This window comes from Cryptomeria japonica, chromosome 1 (assembly GCF_030272615.1).
Source record: "Cryptomeria japonica chromosome 1, Sugi_1.0, whole genome shotgun sequence".
NCBI classification, from domain to species: domain Eukaryota; kingdom Viridiplantae; phylum Streptophyta; class Pinopsida; order Cupressales; family Cupressaceae; genus Cryptomeria; species Cryptomeria japonica.
The window spans coordinates 208,485,971-208,511,921 of record NC_081405.1 but is presented as its reverse complement, the minus strand read 5'-3'; the positions used below and the strand labels follow the sequence as shown (position 1 = coordinate 208,511,921).

The window sequence follows — 25,951 nt, the reverse complement described above, 5'->3', positions numbered from 1 at the left end:
TATTTAGTTATAATAAGTAACAATAAAATAAGTAATAGATTTTTTTTCAAGAATTAGAAAGATATTAGTTTGAAAATATTTAATTTATATAAATAATCTAAAAAATAACTTATATTGAAAATAAGAACTAGTTCATATATCATCTTTCAATTAAATATTCGAATACAACAATTTCTTTATTTTTAATTAATTAATAAATATGATCAAATGTACATTTTGGGAGCTACATAGATATCATCCATCTAAACACCATGAGGACTTCACATATCACTGTGAGAAGATGGTGATTTGTATTATGAAAGTGTTTATGATATTTAGTATGGTAGAGAGAATTAAATCTCATAGTTTCAACTTGAGATGATTAAGAAATGCTCAACATCCCATAGACTATAGATAATTGTAAATTTCTGAAGCCACAAATTCTTTGACATTAGGGCCGCAATGGTTCATGAATGCATCATAACCTTTTGTACATACAGTGAAATCTTTCCTTTCAAATTCAATGAAAGGGTTAGATTCCATACTTTGTTGATGACATAATGAAGAAGACACCATGAACTCAAGAGCCAAAGAGGATGGAGAATGTGACTCAAAGTGGATTGGATGCAATACAAGCATAGAAACTTAGTCACACTTTCCTTGTCAACAATTAGGTAAAATCTTGTAAACTCCCAACAACATAGAAGGATTTGGAGAGTATATTGAATGTCAAATTTTTGGTGGAGAGCTCACTAAGCCATTTCTTGTGAATTTTTGGATGAAGGCAACATGACTGTTTGCAGAAAATAAATAATATTTCAAAGATGTAGATGGCTCCACTTACCCCTATTTCAATTCTTCAAAGGAGGAGAGTTAGAGAAAATGGGATGAGCTTAACCGAAACACTCTAAGAATTTAACTACTTAAGTGACAAGCCATGTGGGGTTCTCTAAAACTATCATTTTTTTTTTTTCTGTAGTGTTCATTGTCCTAGACCTTTTCAACCCTCCATTCTTGTAGCATTTTCATCATTGTAGTTCACATTTTTGTTTTTAATTTAATCATAATTCATGGTTGTTGTTTCCACCATTCAAAGGATTCTAGTGTTTGTATACATTGTATTTTGTAGCCTTTGCTAATGTCCAATTCTCTTATGGCATCTTAGGATAAATAGTTCTCCAACTCCTTGAGTTTCAACATCACAAATTTTCTTTATAGAGAAACCACCTGATTATATAGAAATCGTAACCGATTGCAATAGTTTAAGTAAATATATACCTACTTTTATATTACCATCTATGCTCTTATGTAAACAAAGAAGAGTGAAGGCTAAACTATAACTATAACTATAACTATATATATATATATAACTATAACTATATATATATATATATATATATATATATATATATATATATATATATATATATATATATATATATATATGTGAGATAATAATAATCTGGTTTATATAAAATGAAAGCAACAAAATATTAATTAAAGAGTTTATTTTAATTAAAATAAGTTAACCAACATAAAGTAAAAGTAATAGAATATTTGAAATGATATGTGACATACATATAAGAGAGCAAAATATAAAATTCTTATTTTTTATGAATAAAATACTCTTATCTATACATGATTATAAATAATAGGTCAAGGGTTTGAGGGAAACCTCCTGGCTCAAATGGTTGGTAAGGTTGTGATAAGGCAGCAATATCCCAAGATTAAAAAAAAAATTAAATAGGTTTTTATTTTTGTAATTAAAAATATCTAATTCAATAGAATTAAAAAAATCCAATTAGGTCCAAGGGGTTGATCTTAACTGGCTAAAACATTGGGTTCTCATTGTGGAGACCCAAGTTCAATTCCCAATAGGGACATCTAAACTGAAATTCTAAGCTGTGACTCTTGGAGCTATTCAGGCTTCAGCCAATTACCTATCAAAAAAAAAAAAAAATCCAATTAGAAATTTTTTATGGTTATGATTTAAATAATTTGACACATAAAATAAATTCAACAAAATTAAAAAAATAATTTAAATCTATTATTGCTATTCAGAACCATCTATCGTTGAATCTCTATTGCTTGTGGTCTAATTTATTACAATTTTTGTATAATTACAAAACAACATGACTAAGTGTAAAAGGTAGAATTCAATAGTTAAATCCCTTGAGCAGCAATTAATTACAAATTCACAAATTATTATAGCACGCATATAAGCATGATCATATGTCCTCCGATCCATGACCATATGTGCTTTGATCTATAGAGCACCAGTTTGGGTGATCTCTGTAATCTGGAAATTCATTTGTGGAAATCTGGAAACTCTTAGAGAGGTTTTGGAAACTTCAAAAACATGCCCATAGAAGTGGAGGTTCTGCGTATTTGCAAGTAACAACATACCTAGAAATATTTAGTCAGAAATCTCCTACTGACAAAACTCAAACTTAAAACCAGAGTTTAAAAATTGGAAATCTACAAATGGACTTTGTAATTATAATCATGGCAACTTTTCAACTCTTGGAAAAGTATATCTGGCAAAACAAGGGTCGTTATTTGGCCTAATACTTTGTTAGATTATGTACAACGATAGTAATTGTTTTCTATTTTTCTTTGATGTTTGTTCAAATTCAAAAATACTGTGTGTTTTAAAGATTATAGATATGTTAAGTTAAACACTTTTCAGACAGAAGAGATAGTTAGTAGTTTCTCTTCAGCTGTCTGGCTTTTATCTAGTACTATTTTGGATGATTTATCACCTCCTCTACTCTGCAAACTCTCTCTTTTTGTTGTTTAGGTAAACTTTAAATTTGCCTTATTAATATAAGTCTGAAAATGCACCTACATCATATCAAACTCCTATACATAAAATTGTTGGTAGCAGATTCAAATCTTTTGATACAAAAGATGTGAGAAGTGTGTCATGATATGATCACAGATGGACTATAACATTGATCCACTATGAACATTGTTTTCACCATAAATAGGATGAAATGAAAACCAGATTACATAACCACCACTTGTATACTATACAATCAAAAAGCTCACAGTTCACATATATATGTGCCATTGATAGAAGATGAGACCATTTCCTTGTAAATGTCCATTATATAATGATATTAAACACAATTACATTCAAAACATCAAACCGGATTACATAACCACCACTTGTCTAATACACAATAAAAAAGCTCACAGTTCACATATATATGTGCCATTGATAGAAGATGAGACCATTTCCTTGTAAATATCCATTATATAATGATATTAAACACAATTACAATCAAAACATCAAAAGCTGCCAATAACGACCCTAAGTTCAAAGTTGCATAAACACAAGGTCGCGAGTTTGAAATCGTCAACTTTAACCATTTGGGGGAAGCCTTCCTCCAACATTCAAGGTACCTACTGACATGCTATAAAATGTCATAAAAGAAGGTTAAAAAATTCTAATCATAAGACTTGACTTAAGAGCTTGGATAGAATATTAGCCAAAGCTGTGGATTTTCTCAAATTCATTTCTAGCATTAATCTAATGAGAATATTAGACCAAGTCAAATACTAGACACCACATAAATACAAAAAATATGCGTACCTGATCTTCCTCCTCTCCTTGGAGTTGAAATTATTAAGGTTCAATATGAGCTTAAACAGACCTAGAGCATTCAACTGTTCCAGAAAAGAGAGTAAAACCTTAATTAGACATTTGATTCAGTATTTTCTCAATGAAAGCTTTAACTCAACTGTCCAATTGGTCTTAATTAACCACCTTCAAAACTGAAAAAAAAAACTAATTAAACATGAAGCAATGATCATTTCTTGACTTGGTAAAAATACACTAATGGCATGCTATCTTTATCTATCTTCTTCCTTCTTACGAACCTTGCCAGGGATTTATGAGAAATCATGAGCTTAAATTGGTTATATTATTTTTGCTACTCAATAAAAGGTAGTTAAACAATAGAAAATAGGAAAATGAGGACTTCATTACAAACCTCCTCATTTTAGTTGATCCAGACGAAATGCTTCCAAGGCTCTTTTCTGACACAAAGATTATATCTATCAATAAACCTGAGTTTCTTGCACAATAGTTTACAATCATTAGCATTCACTGAAAATACTAAAAATATTGAAGTAATTATGATTGGAAAAATGGAATAAAAGAGCACATTAGACAAGAAAATGTTTTAAATAAATTTACAGATCAAGGATAGCTAATACAGATGAATAAAAGGAATTTTGCACCTTATGTCTTCCTCCATACACATGAGATAAGATGCATGAAAATGAAGATCATTAGAGATAGATTTGTAGCCTTACTCGTTCCACCACAGTATCTTGCACCAAGATACCCTTCACTGTATTTAGTGGTACTTCTAGGGGAAGAGCACCAGTAGCCGTCATAGATAACTTCGTGCACCCACAGATCCTAAATGGTATATCGGATTTTGATTTTTTTTAAGTTGTCTTCGTATGCGACTTAACTGCTTATAGCTATTGATCTGGCTTCTGGGTAGTAACGATGCACGTTGTGGAATCAGTTATGTGCACAAAGGTCAAAAAGTACACATTTCAAAGTGTCATCTGATACCTAACTAAATATGTTCCAATAACTGTCAACTCAAAATTGCTAGTACTTGTTGACAAATGTCCCAATAGTGGTGCACAAATGGGCCAATTATGAACAAAAAATTACAAAAAATGAACTGCTATTGGTACAAAACAAATTTATTAATGGTGTTCTCACTATGACGGCTATTGGAGGGTCAACATGACAATAAGGTGACGGTTATTGGAACTATGTTATCTAATGGTACTCTTCTCCTAGCTATTCTACACAATTTTAAAAATAACAAGCCTTTAAAATTTTCCAAGGCATAACAAGGGATATTCATTGCCTGAAGAAAAATAGCAAATGTTCCAAAGAATTATGTACCAAGTTCTTAAAATAAACTATATATTGGCTAAACCAAAACAGACTCATCCTTAAATATCCTCATCTAGGGATTTTTGCCTGGTTTTTTTTGTTGGTTGTTTTACAGGTCCACTGTAAATCTCTGTCTATTTTAAATTGTTTTGGATTATGATTGCATAAAGATTGTATTTTTGAATTAAATCTATGTTTAGTTCTTGCCTCTGTTGTTCGTACAAATGGTTTACTTTCATGTACAATTTTACAGTACAAGTTTTGATTCACTGGGTGATTGCTAAATCATGGATTTGGGATTTCAGTTACTCTGGTGAATTTAACAAATACATTCTATGTTGTCTATTTTGAACTTTTGATAGATCAATAGAATTTAAAATGAAATGGTGTACACTAACAAGTTTGTTTAATTTTATTATGGGACTATTTTCTATTCAATTTTTTCTACATAATATTATGGAAGCAAAGTTTTTGGTGGCACTTCTGAATAAAAGAAACATATGTTGAAGAAGTTTCCGATTTATTTTTCTTCTTCTCCTATATTGCACAATAGTTCATAGAAAGGATTTATAATATCTTAGACAAAGACAACATGAAAATATCAACTGAGTTAAAGAGAATCAAATCAAGCTACTACCAAAATAACAATGATCCTTCAAAAGACTAAAGTAAGGGCATATACTGAACAATATTATTCAACAGTCACACGGATCATTATAAGAGAGAATTTCTTTTAAAACCAACATTAATTGGATCTATAAAACTATTTTAATTTGAAACCATAGCAGTAATATTTTTTTTTGTATCCAGACACAAATGTTCAGCTAATGGTAATCCAAACTTATGGTCAATAAATTTCTTCTCAAATGTGTCCTTAATATTCTCAACCATTTGATTTGATCTTAGTAGATCCATTCGAAAATGTCATCAGCACTCATATTTAGTACATTCAGAGGGAGCAAGATATATGCGGCTATTACATTTGTCTTCATAAGAATCAAAATCTAATTACCGCTCAACTTGTAAGCATGTCGATAAGGATAAATTATTGTTCAATTATTTTAGTAAGATTAGACGGGCCAAGGACTAGCAACTCTAAGACTGGGTTTGGTACCATATATTATTTTGCTTTGGTCCCTTTGTTTGATGTTATAAGATCAACCAAGGAAAATATTATCGTTGGATTCTATTGGTAACAATAAATCATAAACCAGATTGCACGCCCATAAACCAGGTTCCATGCCCAAAAAGAGGTGTTCTAGCGTCTAGATAATCCCATAGGGTGGCATGGGAAGTAGACGATAAGACAAAGAATGAGGACAAAGAGAAGGCAAACATAATGTCCATGAATGGACATTGCTTTCTTTAACCACACACACCACTAGTACACATAATCTTACGATGCTTGTATAGAACAGAGAAAAAAAATATAAAGCAATTGAAAAACAGAGAAAGAATTGTATGTGTTTCATTCTCATAGTAACCATTGCTTTGAAATTAAACTTCATCGATTTTACATTTTTTACAACCAATAATGTCATGTTTAACCAATGGTCCAACATCAATATTATAAATGATATGCCTTCAACAAGTGTAATAGTGGTGGCATAGACGACGCTTGCATATCAGGTAATACTTTGTATTTGTGCTTGTGCTTCTCTACATAACTATCTATCTCAGAGAATATATATATATATATATATATACTTAGAGTGTTTCATGTTGGAAATGGAGTGCCCATTTGATTATTGCATATTTATTCTGTTATATATAAATGAGACACATAATGCACGCATAAAAAAGTCTTGCACAAACTAAAATAGACAATGTTTCTTTGCAATAGCTAAAGCAAGAGTTACAAGTCTAACCTTTCATTGCATTAATCAACTGTGTAAATAATTGTAGTAGACAAAATATCATAACAGCAGTCTTAAAAGCTTAATTAATCTAAAATGGATAGGCTAGTACTCAGAAAATTCTTTAAGTTGCATTGAACTGCAGAGGCTCTGAATTCCACGTCCAAGAAGTCTTGCTACAGAACTCACATCCCCTCCTCTTTCCCTGCTTGTCCCAAAAGATGAGTGAAAATTGCCTTATCTGGTCAAAAACTCTGGCTCAAACTATCACATGCCAACAAGAAATTAAGATAGTGATTTCTTAGCCATGAGATCAGTATGATTGGTAAACTATCCACCAAGCTTCAGCTCTCCCCTTTTGTTTTTATGCAACTACTGTGATACGCATGTATGGAAAATGTGGCATCAATTCCAATCTGTCAAGTCCATCCTCTGCTTTTCCTAATTTTGAATGATTATAATTGACATAAACCCCAAAGAAGGAATACAATCAAGGCTTTTCCTAATTTCGAATGATTACAGGAAGAAATACTGTAAAAATAAAAAATCCCTCTAGAAAATTCAGAGGTAGAACACAATCAAAAGAGGTAAATATTTAGAAATTTTGTAAATTCATTTGAACGAGGGAAAAAAAACCAATGAAATTTACTTGAAGGGCTATTGTATGTAACACAGAATTCAAACCCCTTTACTCTTTGTAATCAAATATTTATCCATCAAATTTGTAAGTTCATTCATCAATGCCACTAGTAGTGTGTCTACTTTTTATGAACTACTTTCACAAAATTCTATATCAATCACAATCTGAGAGCAAACACAGAAATATTTAAAACAACAGAACATAGAGAAAATGGAAGACATAAAAAATTGGAAATTTCAATATATTATTCAAATTACAATTATGTAACTGTTGAAGGATCAAATATCAAGAAGATGACAAGAAATTTGATTTTCTTTCACTTACTAGTTACGAGTAGAACATAGCAATTGGTGGGTATTTATAGACAAAATCGATAATCTTTGCCAGCTTCCTCCTTACTTGTGCTGAAGTGGGTGCATTGGAACAACATATGGATATCAATGAAAGCATGATGAAATGCTCTGGTAGACACTATGGGAAATGTGGAATCCTAGAGAAGGCAGTGGAGTGTTTGATAGAATGCCTCAGCCAAATGTTAAAATAAGGAAATGCAGACAATGCACGTGAACTGTCATGCAAGATGCCACGCACCCTGCTACAGGCCCATGTGCCATACAGTTGATAAAAACTTGCAATGTTGTTGGACGACATGACATATATGCATGGGACATAGCAAACATCTGTGAAGAACAACATTGTCCACCTGCAGGGTTAGTTATGTTGCCAACCACTCACCGTAATTGCGTGATTATTGAGTCTGAATGGAATGGAAAACAATTTCCACTAGTACATTCAGAGCTGATTTCCGACGGCCGTTTGTCGGATTTTCGATGAATTTTTGTCGGAGTGTCGACAAAATCCATCATCGAAAACTCGGCGTCGGATTGGTCAACGATGCCGTGCCCATCAGAAATTCAACAATCCAATGGACTTTGCCGACAGTCAAAGAAGTCGTCGGTTGAAAGCTTGGTATTCGTCGTAATTCCGACGATGATCATTTTTATAAAAAAAATAAATATAAAAGAGCCATCGAAGGAAGGAAGTTCTTTCAATTTGTTTTAAATCCTAAGGGGTTTAGGGTTTAGGTTTAAGTCGCTTCAATACCTGAGAAAAGTCCTTTTGGTTTCTAATTTGGCGTTACTGTATTCACTTCAGCGATGGGTCCATTTATCATAAAAGTGTTCTCCCCTTGTCATTTACCTAGGCGGTCCCTTTAAATATTTTATTCTTGTTCGCTTTTAATTTGCCTTTTCTAATGTCCATCAGGCCTTATAAGTATCATGCGATTTTCTGTTGATCTGACGGCCTGTGTTGATTCGCGACCAAAAAGTGCTCGAAACTTAGTTTCCACGAAGTAGCGAAAGGCGAAGGTGGACCTGGCATATAGGTTTGGACCAAAGATAAACACCAATTAAGTTTCATCTGATCGGACGGACATCGTGGTTTTGTGAGATCAAGCTGAACGTGTTTTAACCTTCATGAAGTTTGGCAGGTCCCAGAGATAAGAGGTCTTCTTTGGTTAAAGAATGATCGGGTTGGAAAAGATCAATGGCTTCTCGTTGTTTCGTGGTCGGGAGATGCATGAGCTATACCTTTAGCGAAATAGCAAAAAGGTGGAGGGTCCCGCTAAGAGTGGTAGTAAATGTGGTAACCCCAGTTGGCAATCACATGGCGGTGACAAGGCACTCAGTTGGTGGTATGCAGTGGGTCCGGGCAAGGTTGTCATAAAAAGAGTAAACAATGAGCAAGTTCTTGAGATCTAACGACTTGCGTGAATTCGCGAAGATAAGATGCTAGCAAGTTAGTCATTGCGAAGTAGCGAAAAGGCCGATGGGCCCAAGGGATAGGCATGACATGAAGTTAAAAGCAGATCAGGTCTGTTTTGATCTAATGGTTCTCATGGTTTCGTGGCTGCAAGCCAAACGAAGAATACTGTTCGCGAAGTCATGAAAGACAGGTGGAAATCACACGGAGGAGTGATGTGACACATGGTTTAAAAAAGTGGTTGAGGGCCCACCAAGGTGTAACCGGCAGTTATGTGGGAATAGTAAAAGGGAACACGTGGCGGATTAAGGGTGGAACCAAAAGGAGTTTCCAGGGCTAATGGCCGACTGCCATGTGGCATTTATTAACCGGATAACAAGTGGGGTAAGTAATTCCCGGATAAAGGGCCCACTTAAAAGGCATTCATCTCAAGATTGATCCAACGCTTCTCGTTGTTTTGTGACCTGAAGATGCTCGCAGCTTAACCTCAGGGAAATGGCGAAAACCGTTAGCTGTCAAGATGAGGCACGGTTAGTTAAAAGGATTGACGGTCCTGGTTGGAGTTAAAGGCTGAGTGATTTGAGTTTGATCTAATGCTTGGCATGGCCTTGCGAAGGAAAAGTGCATGACTGTTAAACTCCGTGAAGTGGTGAAAACGAGGTAGGGCCCGACACTAAAGCAAAGAGATTAAATATAGATAAAGGCGATGTAAGTTCTTGAGATCCAATGGCCAGCGTTGTTTCGTGAAAGAAAAGAGCACGGGTTTTATGTTCTGCGAAGTAGCGAAAGAGCGAAACAGAGGAAAGACTTAGAGAAATTATGACCCATTGGAGCCAGTTTTGAATTCAATTTAGCAAATTTAATTCTGAAAAGAAAGCCGAAGCATGCAGAGTTAATTTCTAAAAACTTAAATGCCAACTTGCCCTTTTTAGTCCACATCAACTTGATTGCTAAGTATTGTTTCATCGAAGTTTGTTGCAGAGCAAATTGTTGCAGAGCGATTTTCTTCAGGCAAATAATCAGGTTTCTTGTGCTTTTCTTGATAACTCTTGGTTTGTTCTCAAATACTATTGTGTGAATTACTTCATTAGAGGTCTCTGCTAGCTTCCAGTGGTATAATTGTTTGACCAGAATGGCACCTAGAAGAGAATTTAGAGGGAAAGTGAATTACCAGGACCGAAATATCTATGATGATTTTTTAGAGCAATTAACCATGTCCACCAATGCTGGGGCTAAGGCCAAAGAGCTAGTACCTAAGAACCCTCGTTTAAAAATTGGAGATGGCCTTTATGATAAGGGTAATTGGTTGAGGGACCCTAAAATAGGATTGTCAGGCTTAGGACTCTTCAAAGCCATTTTTGGGTAGAGGAATTCCCCAGCTCCTTTGAATGGCATATGGGAGCAGGATGTAGGAAAGCTTGTGGTCCCAGGTGTTTTTATGGATGTAGATCTGTTAGCCTTGATTGCACAGAATTATGACTCTGTGGCAAGATGCATCGGGAACATAAAGGGATCAGTCTTGATTGAGATAAATGAAGATGAATTTAGGAAAGTGTTTAAACTTAGTGAGTCCTCCAATTTGTTAGAACCTATTGACTTTGAGTCGTTAGCCCAGGTTTACAACACACAAAGGGATCATCTTAGAAGTGGCCCATTGATAGAATTCTTTGTAAAGATAGGGGGGTTAACAGTTGTAGGCCCTAGTATAATGGAACCATTCTCTCTCAACCTGTTCACTCTAAGAGCTAAGGGTATGTATTGGGCATTATGCCAGATTTTTGGAGAGGATGCTGAAAAGAATATGCCAACCCATTATATGTTAATGATTGCACAAATTCTAAACTCCCCCCTAGCAATAACATTTGATTATGCCTCATACCTTGCTGATGCAATCCATAAAGGGCTAGTAGGAATAAAAAATGGTAAGGTGGATAGGCCATTTGGATGGTACTCCATGTTAATGCATATGTTTTTGTTCAAAGGGGCTGATTATTTTGGAAAGGAGATGGACCTAATTAAGGTCAAGGATAAAGAGGAGATGCCAATGCAATTGTGGAGTACTATTCTATCTTGGGATAGAGAAGATGCAAGTTATTTAAAGTTTGATAGATGCTTTGCATCTAAAATTAGGATTCTTCTATGTAGAGAAAACCCTAGAATTCCTAAGGCTCTTTTGGAGTTTCTCAGACCAAAGGAGTTTGCAGAGGATATCAAGATTGTTCACAATTGGGGAGACTTATATTTGTATCCTGTGTCTACTGTTTTTAGAGTGTTTGGATTTAGAGGCACCCCCTTTTTACTACCCTATCAGGTACCATTGAAGATAGGGATTGCAGAAGTCCTGAGACAAATTGGGGGAGTATAAGAAGCAGAGCTAACCAATAGAGGTAAAGGTACTATTTTCCCAACTATTACCATGGCTCACCATTTTGTGATCACTAAGGGTGGAAGGAGATTTTTTGAAGAATTCTTTAAGCCATATAGGTTGTCTACTGCAGTGTCAAGATGTGCAGACCCCGAGGATTTTTTCAATGGCATGTTCAAAAAAAGAGTAGTGTGCAGAGGTAGGCCACATCAATTTCAGTTCCCAGAAGATCTGATTAGAAATGAATTTAGCTTAGATGAGCAAGAACTGAGGAAGGAGAAGTGGGTGGCATATAAGAAAGCCCTTGATTTTATCCATCAATTTGATACTGGCTATGACCCCCTTTCTAGCTTCAATCCATTTGAGGAGAAAATAAAATTCCTGATTCTTTATTTTGAAGATCTCATGCAGACCTTAAAAGAAAAGAGGGAGGCCATAATGCAAAATGAACCTGATAAGGCTAAGATGGTATTGGCTAAGCCTGCCTTTGCTAGAGATATCCCACGTGGTGACTATGTAATGCACAAAAGGTCAAAGTATACTGTGATAATGCCAGTGACAGGTGAGCCTTCCACTTCAAAAGGAAAGAGGAAAATTGAAGATGTCATTGACATCCAGGATTCCCTTAAGAAGTAGAGAGTGGGAAAGGAAATTGAAATTGATGAGCCTCAATATTCTCCATCTCAGTCTCCTATCCACATTGGAGATGAACAAGTTGTGGCTGAACAATTATTGAAGTTAGGGAGTCTCGGTGATATTGCCTATACCTATGAGGAGACCCAAGAGGGGATGCCCGAAGAGCCACCTGATGCGGAGCATCATGAAAAACCCTTCAAGAACCCCAAATCAACATGGAGTTTCAATCTCAACACAACATATTCACTTGTATTAGAGGCATAATCTGATCATAATCATTATTCTACAGTCCAAAATGATATTAATATCAACCAACCAATACAATATCAAATCCATCATATCATTTTACAAATGAACATTAATCAAAACCAAAACAATGCATTATGCTGTCCCGGTTAATGACAGTTTGATATACCCGTACTCAGTTATTAATAACTTTTGAACCTGAGCATATTTGGAAGATCTCTTCAGTGAGGCTATAGAAAACTAGGTTTCTAAAACCATATCCAAAATTGAGAATGATCCAACGGTTCATTTGAAAGTTATTCCCTCTGTACCGAGACCTTTTGACTGTTACAGAAAAAACAAGAAATGTGCATACCCAGTCTGCCTAGGGCATCAAATATCTCATGAAATACTTAACCAATAACATTGAAACTGAATTCATTTGAAAGATAGTTAAAACCTCTATCAGAAACCAAAGTTACAACAATTTCCAATGGTGAAATCAAAATATTTTAGTGAAACTCTCCACAAACCCCAATTTGGAGGGTTTTTTGACAATTTTCACTAAATCTTGCACAACTTGCTTCAAACTGATTGGAATTAAATGAAACCAAAAGGAAAACAAAGTTAACTCATGCCATTACCATATGAAATACATTTCCAATGGATACAAATTATTTTTCATAAAGAAAAATGTGAATGATCAGACTGCAATACCCAGAAAACAATGTGGAGTGTGTAAAAACTTCAAATATTATTCATTTCCTTCCTCCAATATTACACACACCCATTGGATTCGACCAAATTATGGTTTTTATAACCTCCACACATCCATATGGAAGTTACAACTACCTAAGACCAATTACATTCTTGGTTTGCAACTTTATAATGCAATTTGTGCTTGACAACTTTTTTTTGACACAATTGACAATTTTGACATTTTGATAAATATGACCCCTAATCTTTGCTTGTGCACTTGAAATACATTTAGGTGGACTCAAAACAAAAATTTTCATTCTATTTACCCTTCCATGGGAATATTTTCACAATGTGACCTCCTAGACCATATTAGTACTCAAATACACATCTTGAGCAAATGTCTTACAATGCTTCACAAAATGACTCAAAATACATTAAAATTACCATATAAACTCAAATATGAGTGAAATGATTCATGACATGATATTTAACATCCTGGTGTATGTTTGGGTTAGGTGCTCCTGCACCACCACCTAATGCTGAAATGGATTTGACTGATGGTGAGTTAAAGGGCCAAGAAATGGACCTTATTGTTAAGCAAGCTAGTGAAGAATTCCTAGCTGACAGTAATTTTGTCACATCAGGAGCTTTTATATAGTTTCTATGGAAGCAAAATATTGATTAATTCAAGACTAGATGTGAACAGAGGAAAAGTGAACAGCCTCTTAAAAATACAACTCAGGTAGAAGAAGAGGTTAAGCAAGAAATGATGGAGGAGTTCAAAGCAATCACCCCTGAGAAAGGGAGAGAAATGGTAGCAAAGGCTAGTGTGTTGATTCTCCCTGAATGGGATATAGTTGATGCATTAGTGCTTGATGCAATGAGGAAAGAAAAAAAGCCTATGGAAGGAGTGAAATTCAGCAAAGATAATGTTGCTCTTGTCATGTGGTCTTTAAAGAAAGAAGGATGCATCAGATTCTAGCCTCTTAGGAGGCACGATAGTTAAAAGAGTCCAAGACACAGGGGTAGTGGAAGCTGCAAGCACAGTCCTAGAGACCACAAAATTCAGTGTTACGGTGGTAGAGAAAGAGGCACAAGAAAAGGCTAATCTCCAATTGAAGTTGGAGACTATTTTAAAAGCTTACAATGATGCTAAAGAAGGGATAGCCAACATAGACAACATAATTGCTAGACTCCAGAGTCAACTGGTAGGTCAATATCATCCCGGTGAATCTTCTACACTCATGATAGCCTCCTCTCCAGCAAGACCCCCTCCTACTAGTCCTATCATTGAATATCCCCCTTCTCCTATGCCTTCTAGTTCCCAATTACCTGAAAATGTCCAACATGAGTTGAAAAAATTGAAACAAGCTTAGACATTGTATGCAAACAAATATGAGGAGAAGGTGAAAGCCACCATCTTGAAGTTTGTTGACTCAGTCAAAACATCCAATGTTTACATAAATATGAAGAGGATTCTTGAGATTTTGATCAAATTGAGAGAAGAAGAAGCCACTTTGGAACCAATCCTGGATAAGTGGGTGCCTAGAGGTAAAGAGTTAGAGCTCATGTGTTCTTCCCATGCAGATGCAAAAGAGAATGACAATCTAAGGTCCACATGTGAGTTTATAAAAGAGATGAATATTCTTTCAGTGGAAGGAGCAGGTATAAAAAGAAAAGCCCAACTTTATAGGAAAGAATATTCAAATCATAAATTTGAAATGTTTCCAGGAGGTTTCATTGGTCCTGTCCAGCTAAAGGAAGAGAAGACTTGGTTAAAGGAGGTGGACCACAATTTTTCCCTAAGGATCAATCAGATTATTAGTACTGATGACACATCCTTATTTGTCCAAACAATTGAGGAAATTGAAAAAGTGAAATCTCATTATGGTTTCATAGAAACAGAGATTGGGCATGTACGAGTCACTTGGAAGCGGCTAGAAGATATGAAATAGAAGATTGCTATTTTTACTTGGCCTAGTGATGATGTCTATCAGGAGTGGAAAGATAAGTATATGGGATAGAAAGAAGATGCTCGGGAGCAGTTACAGGAGGTTGCAACAGAACAACAAGCAGAGGAAGCCACAGATGCTAAAAAGGACTTATAACCGCTTCTTGAAAATGACCGGTTGTTTGTAACAAACTTTCTTTTGAAGGGTCCAAAGCTTGTATGCATCCATACTATTATAAATGGATACCAGGACTCGTAAAAAAATGATCTCAAGTAATTGTAAGAAAACGCTGCAGAAATTTATCTGAGATTTTTTCTAGTCTTATGGAGAATACTCTGAGTTTTGTAATATTTTCTCAAAATTAATATCAATATACAGACTAGAAATAGTGTATATACATAAATGTGCATAGCAGTCATAGGGAAACTCATGTCAAATGTGCAACTCAATACAATAAATAATCTTAGTTTGTAGCCCTATAGCATCATAATGCAGTCCTTGACCAAGTATGCATACAAGAAACATCTAATTCTATTAAGGCACAAGCATCAAAGTCAGAGGTTATGACAACTAGTGAAAAACATCAAGAATAAAAAGTTTAGTCTCAATAATTAGGAGTTGTAATAAAAAAACTTACAAGGATGAGGCATATTCATAACTTTTGCAGTCCCACCTTGGATATCAACACTAGAAGCAACTCATATTGTTCGTGTACAGACAAGACAATATGGGAGTTCATTATACCCATAAACTCGTGGTGTTGTTGTTCGTGTTGGCTCTGTTGGACCTAGCAATCAAGATTCAATATACATTATTCAATAAGATTAACTGTGCAACATAATGAAATATTGAAAAGTGTGTTACCTTGTTGAGCTTCGCTTGGTTTCGAGAATAGTTTAATATTCTCTACTTAATAGGGCCAACCACATGAAGGTGGAAGCTCATTTGGCCCCTCCCCCCCCCCCCCCCCCCCACCTAACATCACTCTAAATTCCCCGTTAACATCTTATAACATTCATTCATTAAATCTTTCTACCATTAATAAAATATAGCATTCATTCATTAATATCACATAACGTTCATTAACACATAACATTGATTAACATTAATTAACACGCAACATTCATCAATATTACTTAACACATATCATCCATAACCATTAATTAGCACATAATTACATTCACTAACACATAAAAATCAGTCATTATCAAATAAGTTAGATTACAATCATTTCTTTCTTTGTTTTTTCTTTGAAGCTATGAAAAGACTAAGTGGAACATTGGTGTCTTCATCATTTCCCCCCTATGCAGATGTTCCACCAACTACTCATGATCTCAATGTATGCCTAGTCCTATACTGAGGATGAGGACACTAAAGCGAAGGGGGGTCCTCTGCAATAACAAAGAAATGGGTTAAATTCAAAAAAAATAATATTATTGTTACAAGTATTTCATTAATTTAGAGAACATAATTGTTGTGCTCTTTACCTGATGGGGCCACATCATTTTGTGTAGCCTCAACCTCAACATGCTGAACACCATGGTCCTCTTCACCTAAGTGGGAAACATCACATTCTTGAGGTTGTGTACCCAGATCATGCTCCACTTGCTCACCACCGACTACATGCTCTAAAATATTAACAAGAAACGTTACATTAATTACTACTCTAATTACAAATTAAGATGTTTAATTGTATTAATAGCTAAATAAATAAATTTGAATAGAAAATGAATACCTCCACTACTGGGATGCACATCCGGACCTTCATGTGCAGGTGGTGTTTCACAATTAGCAGGCTGCATTCCAATGACATGCACATTGTTATCATTGCTTGCTTATTTAAAACAAATATAGTCATAGTCACTTTATGTTGGAACTCAACATCAATTAGATTATTGGTAAAGTATTCAATTTGAAACAACTTCCATTTACCATATTTACCTATGTGACGGATGCACTCGAATGTTGTGTATGCCCACTCAATTCTCGTAGCCGATCAGCCACGGCTGAATAGCCTTGCTGGTAGGCAATTCTCTTGTCATCTTCTGTGGGCGCTCTATTGAATTGAGAGCCCTGCATTTTTTGCTTGGTACCGTGAATTTTGCTTGCATTGTTTGATAAAAAAAAACGTTTGCAATTTATTAATATTTTGAGACAATATGGGAGTTTACATGAGATACTTACAATTCATGCAACAAGTTTCATGTAACCACCAGAGTCGAGTTTGTGTTGCCCGTGCTTTTCTTGCCTTGCCTTGGTTGCCTTTGACGTGTCACTCAGTCTATAAAAAGTTTGAAATATGTCAGATTATATAAATATAAAGAGTAATTAATTAGTACATAATTACATTCTTAATAGTATCCTGTACCTTCTTCTGGCATCTACTGGTGTATTTCCTTTTTTCCTTTCAATTCTCTCCTTGGCATCCAAAATCAGGTCCTTCCACTCCCTCTCTGGAATCATGGGGGGACGCTCGTACTTTAGGTTCCTCTCCAAATGGGTCTTGTATTGGTCCCTCACATACTTTAGATATATGCCAACTTTTTCAAGGAGCTTGGTTTTGTCAAAGGTGTCATTTCCAAACCACTCAACCATTTGGTTTGTCAATTCATCTTTTAACCTTTTTTCTTGGTCATTCCACCTTTTAAAGCAAAAAAAAACCTGTTAGATTCAGAAATGAACTGAAGCTACATTTATTACACTTCAAGAAATGGATCAAAGGAAAAGTATTCTAGCAATGATATGAAATCAAAAGTGGATAAGGGTTAGTTCACATATGATGTACCACCCTTTACATATGGTTGGCCCAAATATCTGCAATGCAATGTCACTAAGATGTTTATAGAAAATATCATTGCCTGCAAAAAAATCATGGGATCAATATTAGTCCAAAATGAGTGATCATAAAGTAAATTACAATTAGAGTATATATAATAATAATTTTAAAGTACCTGGAACCTTTTGTATCTTTAAGGGAAGTATTTCTTCATCGCTCACCACGAATGTGGCCTGCAATGTTCCCGTACTAGCAATACGAGAAGATCCAGGAAACGATGCTATGTTATCAGTAGTAGTTGCCTGTGGCACATCCTCATGTGCATCTCCTCCTACAAAAAATGAATCCACTATGAAATGGCAATAGAATTCAAGAAAGAACGCTTGAAGGGAAATAAACACATGATAGAAGATAGAGAAAAAGAGGGATCTACCAATAGTGGGCGGGCCAATATGACATGCACTAGAGGATGTCTACATGCTATGTGTTGCCGACATTGCAGTCGGCAATACAGGTGAGGGTGACCTCTGATGAGGCGACATCGACATTTGCACAGTAACATTGACAATACCTAAAGAATACTACATTAAATATATCAAACATTAAATATATGAAAAGTGCAAGAATTGTAAACAAGGATGAACCTTTATTTTGAAAATTCACAGTATCAAGTATGATGTGTTTTGGGTACTCAGAGTGATAAGCCAAGCAAGTGATAATACAAGAAAATCATCACATCACCTGATCCTGCAACACCCTGATCGTAGGAACGACTTTCATGAGGGTGGATAAATTGCTGTAAAAACAATACATACATATTTTAGTTAATAAAATAAAAAGAGAATAAAATATAAACCATTATTGAACTTTTGTTATAATTAAAGCTTTCATTACTGCTTACTTGCAATTTTTCTGCTGTCTTATACAATAATTCCACCCTATGTCGTATCTCATCAGTGGTAGGATGCATGGCTGCCAAAGCAACAATCTCTTTTCTAATTTTTATAAGAGGCATTTTAAAGAATTTCACAAGGTCTGTGGGATCTTCAGGGTCATCATTGCTTAACCCTAATGATTCCACATCCATAGAAAGGTGCTCAGGTACTGTAACTCCCTTTCCCTTTCCCCGAACATCCGTCTATGTCAAGAATATCATTAACAATTACAAAATTAGTATAAATCACTAAAAAAAAGAACATAATAATGTAACAGTTTGCTTCTACCTAATTTGTACAATTACAATGAGGTTTACTTACTCGGTAGAAGTGTTGCAAGGTACATCTTTGTCTGCGATATGTGATGGATCCATGTCGACCTGTGACAAAGAAAAAATATAAAAAATGTTAGCGAAATTACATCATACACAACATGAACAACATGAACTTTGTAGACAAAAAGAGTATTAAATAATAAAGATGTTGTCATCAAAATCATTGTAAATTTTGTAATTCCTTACCTTTACTTTATGTAGACTATGCAGGATCCCCAACTAAATGGTCACATAAATAGTCACATAGCTAATAAACAATCCAATTTCCATAAATAAACACAGTTTAAAAATTGTCACATAAATAGTCACACCCCCTATCTCCATCTCCATATTAAAAGGTGCATCATGAATTAATTATGCAATGGCATTAGAATTCAAAACAAAATGAATTAATTATGTAAGAAAAATTCTATCAAGAAGTCAATATTCAATAGATAATATACTAATCGCATTCCTCATACATTTCATTCCTCATCGTCATGAACATCAAGGTCATCATCATCATCATCATCATCATCATCATCATCATCATCATCATCATCATCATCATCATCATCGTCGTCGTCGTCGTGGTCGTCGTGGTCATCGTGGTCGTCGTGGTCATCGTGGTCGTCGTGGTCGTCGTCAACATCGTCGTCGTCGTCGTCGTCATCATCGTCGTCGTCATCATCGTCGTCATCGTCATCGTCGTCGTCATCATCATCATCAATGTCTTCACCATCATCATCACCATCATCACCATCACCGTCATCATCATCATCATCATCATCATCATCATCATCATCATCATCTTCTTCTTCTTCTTCTTCTTCTTCTTCTTCATCGTCATTGTGAAATTGTCAATCGTGATCATCATCCACTTCATCTTCTACTTCTTCGGTATCTTCTTCTTCCATCACATTATACTTTATCGGCCTTCCTCTTGGATCATGTCTAACAACAAATGACCAACCTGGTTTATGTGGAACCTCTGAGTAAAATACTTGCTCACATTGGCTTGGAAGAACATAGGGCTCATCCCCAACTGGTTCAAATGACCTTGTATTTAGCATTATAAAACCATTATCATGTTCAATAACAGTTCTATCAGGATCATTTTTATTCAATCGTAGCCTGTACCATTTGACGATGAACAAAACTAATTTGAAGGAATTAAAGTCACACTCAAGTATATCATCCAAAATGCCATAGTATCGATTTTGAGACTGTTGAGGATGAATGTCATTTCTCGATGAAATATTTGTCACCTCAAAGACTGCAATGATGCCAGAATGACAAGTTTTCTTTATGTCATCCAACTTTTTTATGCAAAATTTATGACCATTGCAGCACATAGCATTGTGGTGTTTGACCTGCGATATGTCAAACATGTAAAATTTATTGCATTGTGAGTTGATAAACATATGGGTGATTAATAAATTTATACGTACCTATTTATCTCTTAAACCATATGCTAAATCAATTTCCCTTTGCGTAACATTGGAATCTCCATTATGATGTGCTTCTTTAACCAATGAAGCCACACCTTCCCATGTTAACGTGCATCCGGAATGTTGACAACGTTCAATCCATAACGTCATCCAATCAAGATTGTTTGCAATATACAAATGTAGTGCATCCCACTCTCGACCAACTGTACAAAAAATAAATAGACGTCTTACAATTGATTTATTTTGAAGATTAAAAATTAATTAACTACAATAACATCTTATAATTACCTCTCACTTTCCTCAATCTACCTTTTCCCGTCAAGTACTCCCCTTCGAATTTGTTAATGGTGTTGGGATCCCAAATGCGATCCACGTGGATCTTTGCTGCAAACTTAGGAAGATATTTAGAAATGTACACCATAATCTGGTATACCATATATCCCTCCACCATAGAACCCTCAGGATGTGCTCTTTGTTGAACCAAAGCCTTCAAAAATTTCAAGTGCCTCTCAACCATCCACATTGACCTAGTGTGTACAGGTCCACACAATTCAATCTCCTCAACTTGGTGTATGAGGTAGTGTTCTTGTGCATTGAAAAAAGCTGGAGGTAGACACTTTTGCATTTCACACATTAAATGAGGAATTTTTCTCTTCCAATATTTTATATCGTCTTTATTGATTTCTTTACATGACAACCACCTACAAGGTATTCAAGACACAAAAAAATATATTACATAAGAAGTAAAACAAATCACAAATATAATATCTATACAAGGAACTAAACAAATATCACTACTTACCTTATGTATTTTCCAAGATCATATATGACTTGCTTGACATTATTGTCGAAGTCGTCTGGGAGAGATAGAGGTAGAACGTACTGCAACAATTATAAAATTATCTTTTCATTTTTGTGTAACATAATGAAAAGTACACATACGCTCAGTACTTAAATACATACTAAGAACAAAAGAACATGAATTACCTTAATGAAGGTATGCCAATCATGCATTTTCATCCCTGGCCCAAATTCACTTTTCTTTGATATGAGATTTTTTACGTTCGCAGCAAATCCTGTGGGAAATCAAATTTTTCATATGACTTCTTTTATAGCATTGCTTTGCTGGTCCATTAATAACCAAGGAAGCTCACTTATATTAATCTGGTCTCCATGGCTATTTGATTGAATGACATTTATCATTGCATGATTGGAATCCTGAATGTCACTACATATTTTGACAATTTTTTCTTTGTCGCGCCTTCCATCCAATATTTTCCATAATGTCTCTGTTATATTCTTTCCAATATGCATACTATCAAACAAATGAACAATTTGTAACTACTCGTAGTAGGGAAACCTACTAAATTGCCGAGGATAACTTTTTATTCCCTTAGGAAGGTGGTCATTTATGCCTTCACGACCTTCATGATCATCAATCACATCATCAGTAAACAAAACAAAATAGAAAATATGTTTTATGACAAACCAATAGATGGAATGACATTACCTTGACGATTAATTCTATTATATTCCAACTTCCACAGGTGAGGTGTCATTCTTCGTGGCTTTGATGTATTCTCTTCTTTCCCATTGAAAAGATGTTTTTCAGTATTTCGATACTTATGATTTTTGTGGAGAAAGTGCCTATACTCATCAAACACCTGCTTTCCTAAACTTTTTGAATGATGAGATTTCATCTTTGGACCACAAACACGACATGCAAATTTTCCCTTTGTTTGAAGACCTACAAGATAATGTATAATTGGATTAAATATGATAATTTTTTGAATTATAATGTTCATGCACAACTTAAGCACTATAACATACCACAAAAATGTGTTAGCCCCGAGGCATCGTGTATTGTCCATAGAAGCATCGCATGGAATTGAAATTGTCTTTATACTATTGGTCTAGAGACATCATACATAGTGACACCATTCCATAACTCCAACAACTCGTCGATAAGAGGCTCGATATATACATTCATATCTTTAACTTGGTACTTACCTAATCGAATGAACAAAAACATTACATAATTATTATGACCATTTTCCTGCAATATTTATAATTAAATTTAGACGACTATATTTAAATGATAAAATACTTGGAACAATCATTACCAACATTATGTGCTCCCTCTTTATTGACATCCATGGAGGAATGTTATTGTTGATAACAAAAACAGGCCACACTGAGTAAACAGATCTCATCTCTCCAAATGGATTGACACCGTCCGCTGCCAATGAAAGCCTGAGATTATGAGGTTCTTCTTTAAAGTGTGGCCTCTTTTCCTCTATGTCCATAAATGTTGAACCATCCGCAGGCATTCAAATAATGTCATCTCAACTTCTATTGCATGCATGGTAATCCATAAATTGTGCCAAGCTAGTGCACTTGAATAATCGTTGCATACGTGGAATAATGGGAATATAGCGAAGAACCTTGCGAGGAACCCTTTTTGTTATTTGATCTGTTCGATATCTATTGATATGACATTCAGGGCATTCAATTCAAAATTCATGTTGTTTGTGATATATAATATGATCATTGGGACAAGCATCTATTGCTTGATACTCCATTCCAATATCTTTCATAACGGCAGATAATTCTCGGTATGAGCGAGGTAGAATATTTGATGGTGGTAACAAAAACTCACCTATCAATCTACAAGAACAAAATATAATTTTTTATAATAAAGAATATTAATGGTACAACATGATTCATAGTTTATTATGACATATATGACATGCCTTAACATACGTGACATTGTTATGTTGGATAAACCATTCATAACCTTCAAGTTCACCAACAACAATATAGCAGAGAGAAGAGTTGCCTGCGAGCCTTCATAAAGGGCCTCAGATGCCTTCTCAAGTAGAGGGACATCATGAACAACATCAAGGTCATCTTCATCATCATGATCAGTTGCGCGAGTACTAAATGAGTCATGGATCAATGTATTTGTACCATCATCTTCAATTATGTTTTCTGGCTCATGATCGTCATCTTCCATGGGATCGTTATCTTCAGCTTCGATATTCACACCTCCATGTTTGTCCACTTCGAAAACCATATTCTTAGGGTTGTGTTGATCCATACCATGTGCTCCAGGGTGCTCAACCTATATAAAATTGATATACATAAATAAATCGTGATCATGATCTCATCATCACGTGATTTATTATGTATATAAATTGTCAAAACGATATAATGAAAAACTTACCAATGGATGATAATCATGTCCACCTTCAATGTGACCATGCAGCCTACAATGTTTCTTCGCTGTTTTGATTAGAAGTCTTCTAGTCTTTAGCCCCTTACAAATTTTGCACGCAAAATAACATTTTCCATCACCTTTTCTTTTCAAGTTAGACCACAATCTAGCAATTGTCTCCTTATTTTGTTGTTCATTGATATTGTCTGACATGGTCTTTCTCCATGGGCAAGAAAATAGAAATTATTGTTTGACATGGTCTTTCCCTCAGGAGTTGGCAGATCCTGCTTCCATACTTTAATTCTATTTTCTCAAAGGACAATCCTAAAAATCCATGCATTGCAAACAACTTTTTACACCTTTGTTGGTTGTGGTGGCGTCACAGAGAGTTTACATCAATAAATGAAGAATGTGCCAATGCTTTTAATGCAGCAGTAGAAGTCTATCTCTTATTCAATATCTCTAGTGAAGCCCCCATGATCTTTTGTTGGAGTAGAATTTGTTATATTCTAGAAAGGGTCTTGTCCTTTGTTGATGGGATATTCATCTACCTCAAGAAATAACTGTTCTTTTCTCCAACAAGAAGTGGAACTAAATGAATATCTAGCACCATGAAATTAATCTTCAAAAGGATTACTTTAGTTAGTTTTGGTAGATAATGATCTGGGTAGAATACTAATGTGGCTTTATGAAACATTATGTACTAGCTTAGCATACTCTAACAACTTTGGTGCAACATGCTACATCCAATTAAGTCTCCATTGGTATCTCTATTGTGTTTATGGATTGGGATTCAATGTACTCTTTTTATACACAGATTTTACTTTCAACTGAGGAGGTTTGTATGTACTTACTTGTCTTTGGATTGTATCCCTATTTCAAGAATTTCTTCTATCAACAAATCATTTGTTGTAAGTTGTACAAGTGGAAGCTTGAACATGCCTTCCATGCTAGCCTTGTTGATACGTTCAACACCATCTTGTGCAACAAATCTTTAGAACTCCATTTTTCCAAATTGAAAAGTGAGTAGTAGGGACAATCTAGGACACTTACAATGGTTTTGCAAGAGAGATAAATAGACCTAAATATTATGGCTTAATAATGGTCAATAGGTAAACAGATAAGAAACTCTCAATATCAAAATGACTTTCTCAATTGTCTTTACTAGAAATGGATAGATCTGCTAATAATGTCTTTATGACTATATGTCAACTTTAGACTCAATCCAAGAAGAGCTATAACTAATATGTGATATCTAGATTTATGATCTCTATAATATAACAATCCCATAATTATGTTTCTGCGCATCTATACCACAACACAAACATCATGCTAGTGTTCAGCCATAGCAATTGATATCCTAATTATAGAATGTGAAATATGCATATAACTATGAATAAAGATTAAGAAAAACAAAGAAAGATGCTTATTGCAAACATAAATGACTAATGGACAAGAATTGAATTCATTGTAGATAGTTTTGAATATCAAATTCACTTATTTGTGTGCATTTAGTAACTCATGTACTTGTGGCCAACCATTTATCTCTTTCATAAATTAAACACTTATTAAGAACATTAAATGGCTGAGTAATTATGTTTTAGTTGAAATTGAAAATAAAATATTTTATTTCAGGACAACTCACACTATTCCCTATCATATTTTAGACTCTTGGTTTTTCTAGTAGTGGTTTGATGTCTTTGGAGCTGATCATTGCATTTCTTTAGTTATGTTTGCCAGCCTGCTCCCAGCCTATGCCAAAATGGGAGCTTTGGAACAGGGTATAGACATCCATCAAAGCATAAAAGATAGAGGAATTTTGTCAGATGTAGTTGCAACTGCACAAAATGGATTTGTTGAGAAGGCTTTAGAAACTTTCAAGCAAATGCAATCGACAGGTGTAAAGCCAAATTCCACGACCATTGCTACTATCCTCCCTGCCTGTGCCAAAATGGGAGATTTGGAACAGGGTCTGGACATTCATCGAAGCATAAAGGATAGAGAAATTTTGTCAGATGTTGTAGTTGTAACTTCCTTGGTAGACATGTATGCAAAATGTGGAAGCATAGACAAGGCACGTGAACTATTTGATAGAATGCCTGAAAGAAATGTTGTCTCGTGGACTGCAATGAATGCTGGATATGCACAAAATGAATTTGTCAAAAAGGCTTTAGACACTTTCAAGCAAATGAAATTGGAAGGCATAAATCCA

General features: G+C 35.0%; 1 long non-coding RNA gene across 1 annotated transcript; it reads right to left on the bottom strand.

The window, feature by feature from the left end:
- Positions 1–2,901: 2,901 nt before the first annotated feature.
- On the bottom strand, positions 2,902–7,995 carry LOC131044426 (uncharacterized). The gene is made up of 3 exons (XR_009105666.2): positions 7,730–7,995; positions 3,978–4,053; positions 2,902–3,651 (listed from the first exon to the last, which is right to left on the bottom strand). It is a non-coding gene; the product is annotated as an uncharacterized LOC131044426 (long non-coding RNA).
- Between the last annotated feature and the right edge of the window lie 17,956 nt (positions 7,996–25,951).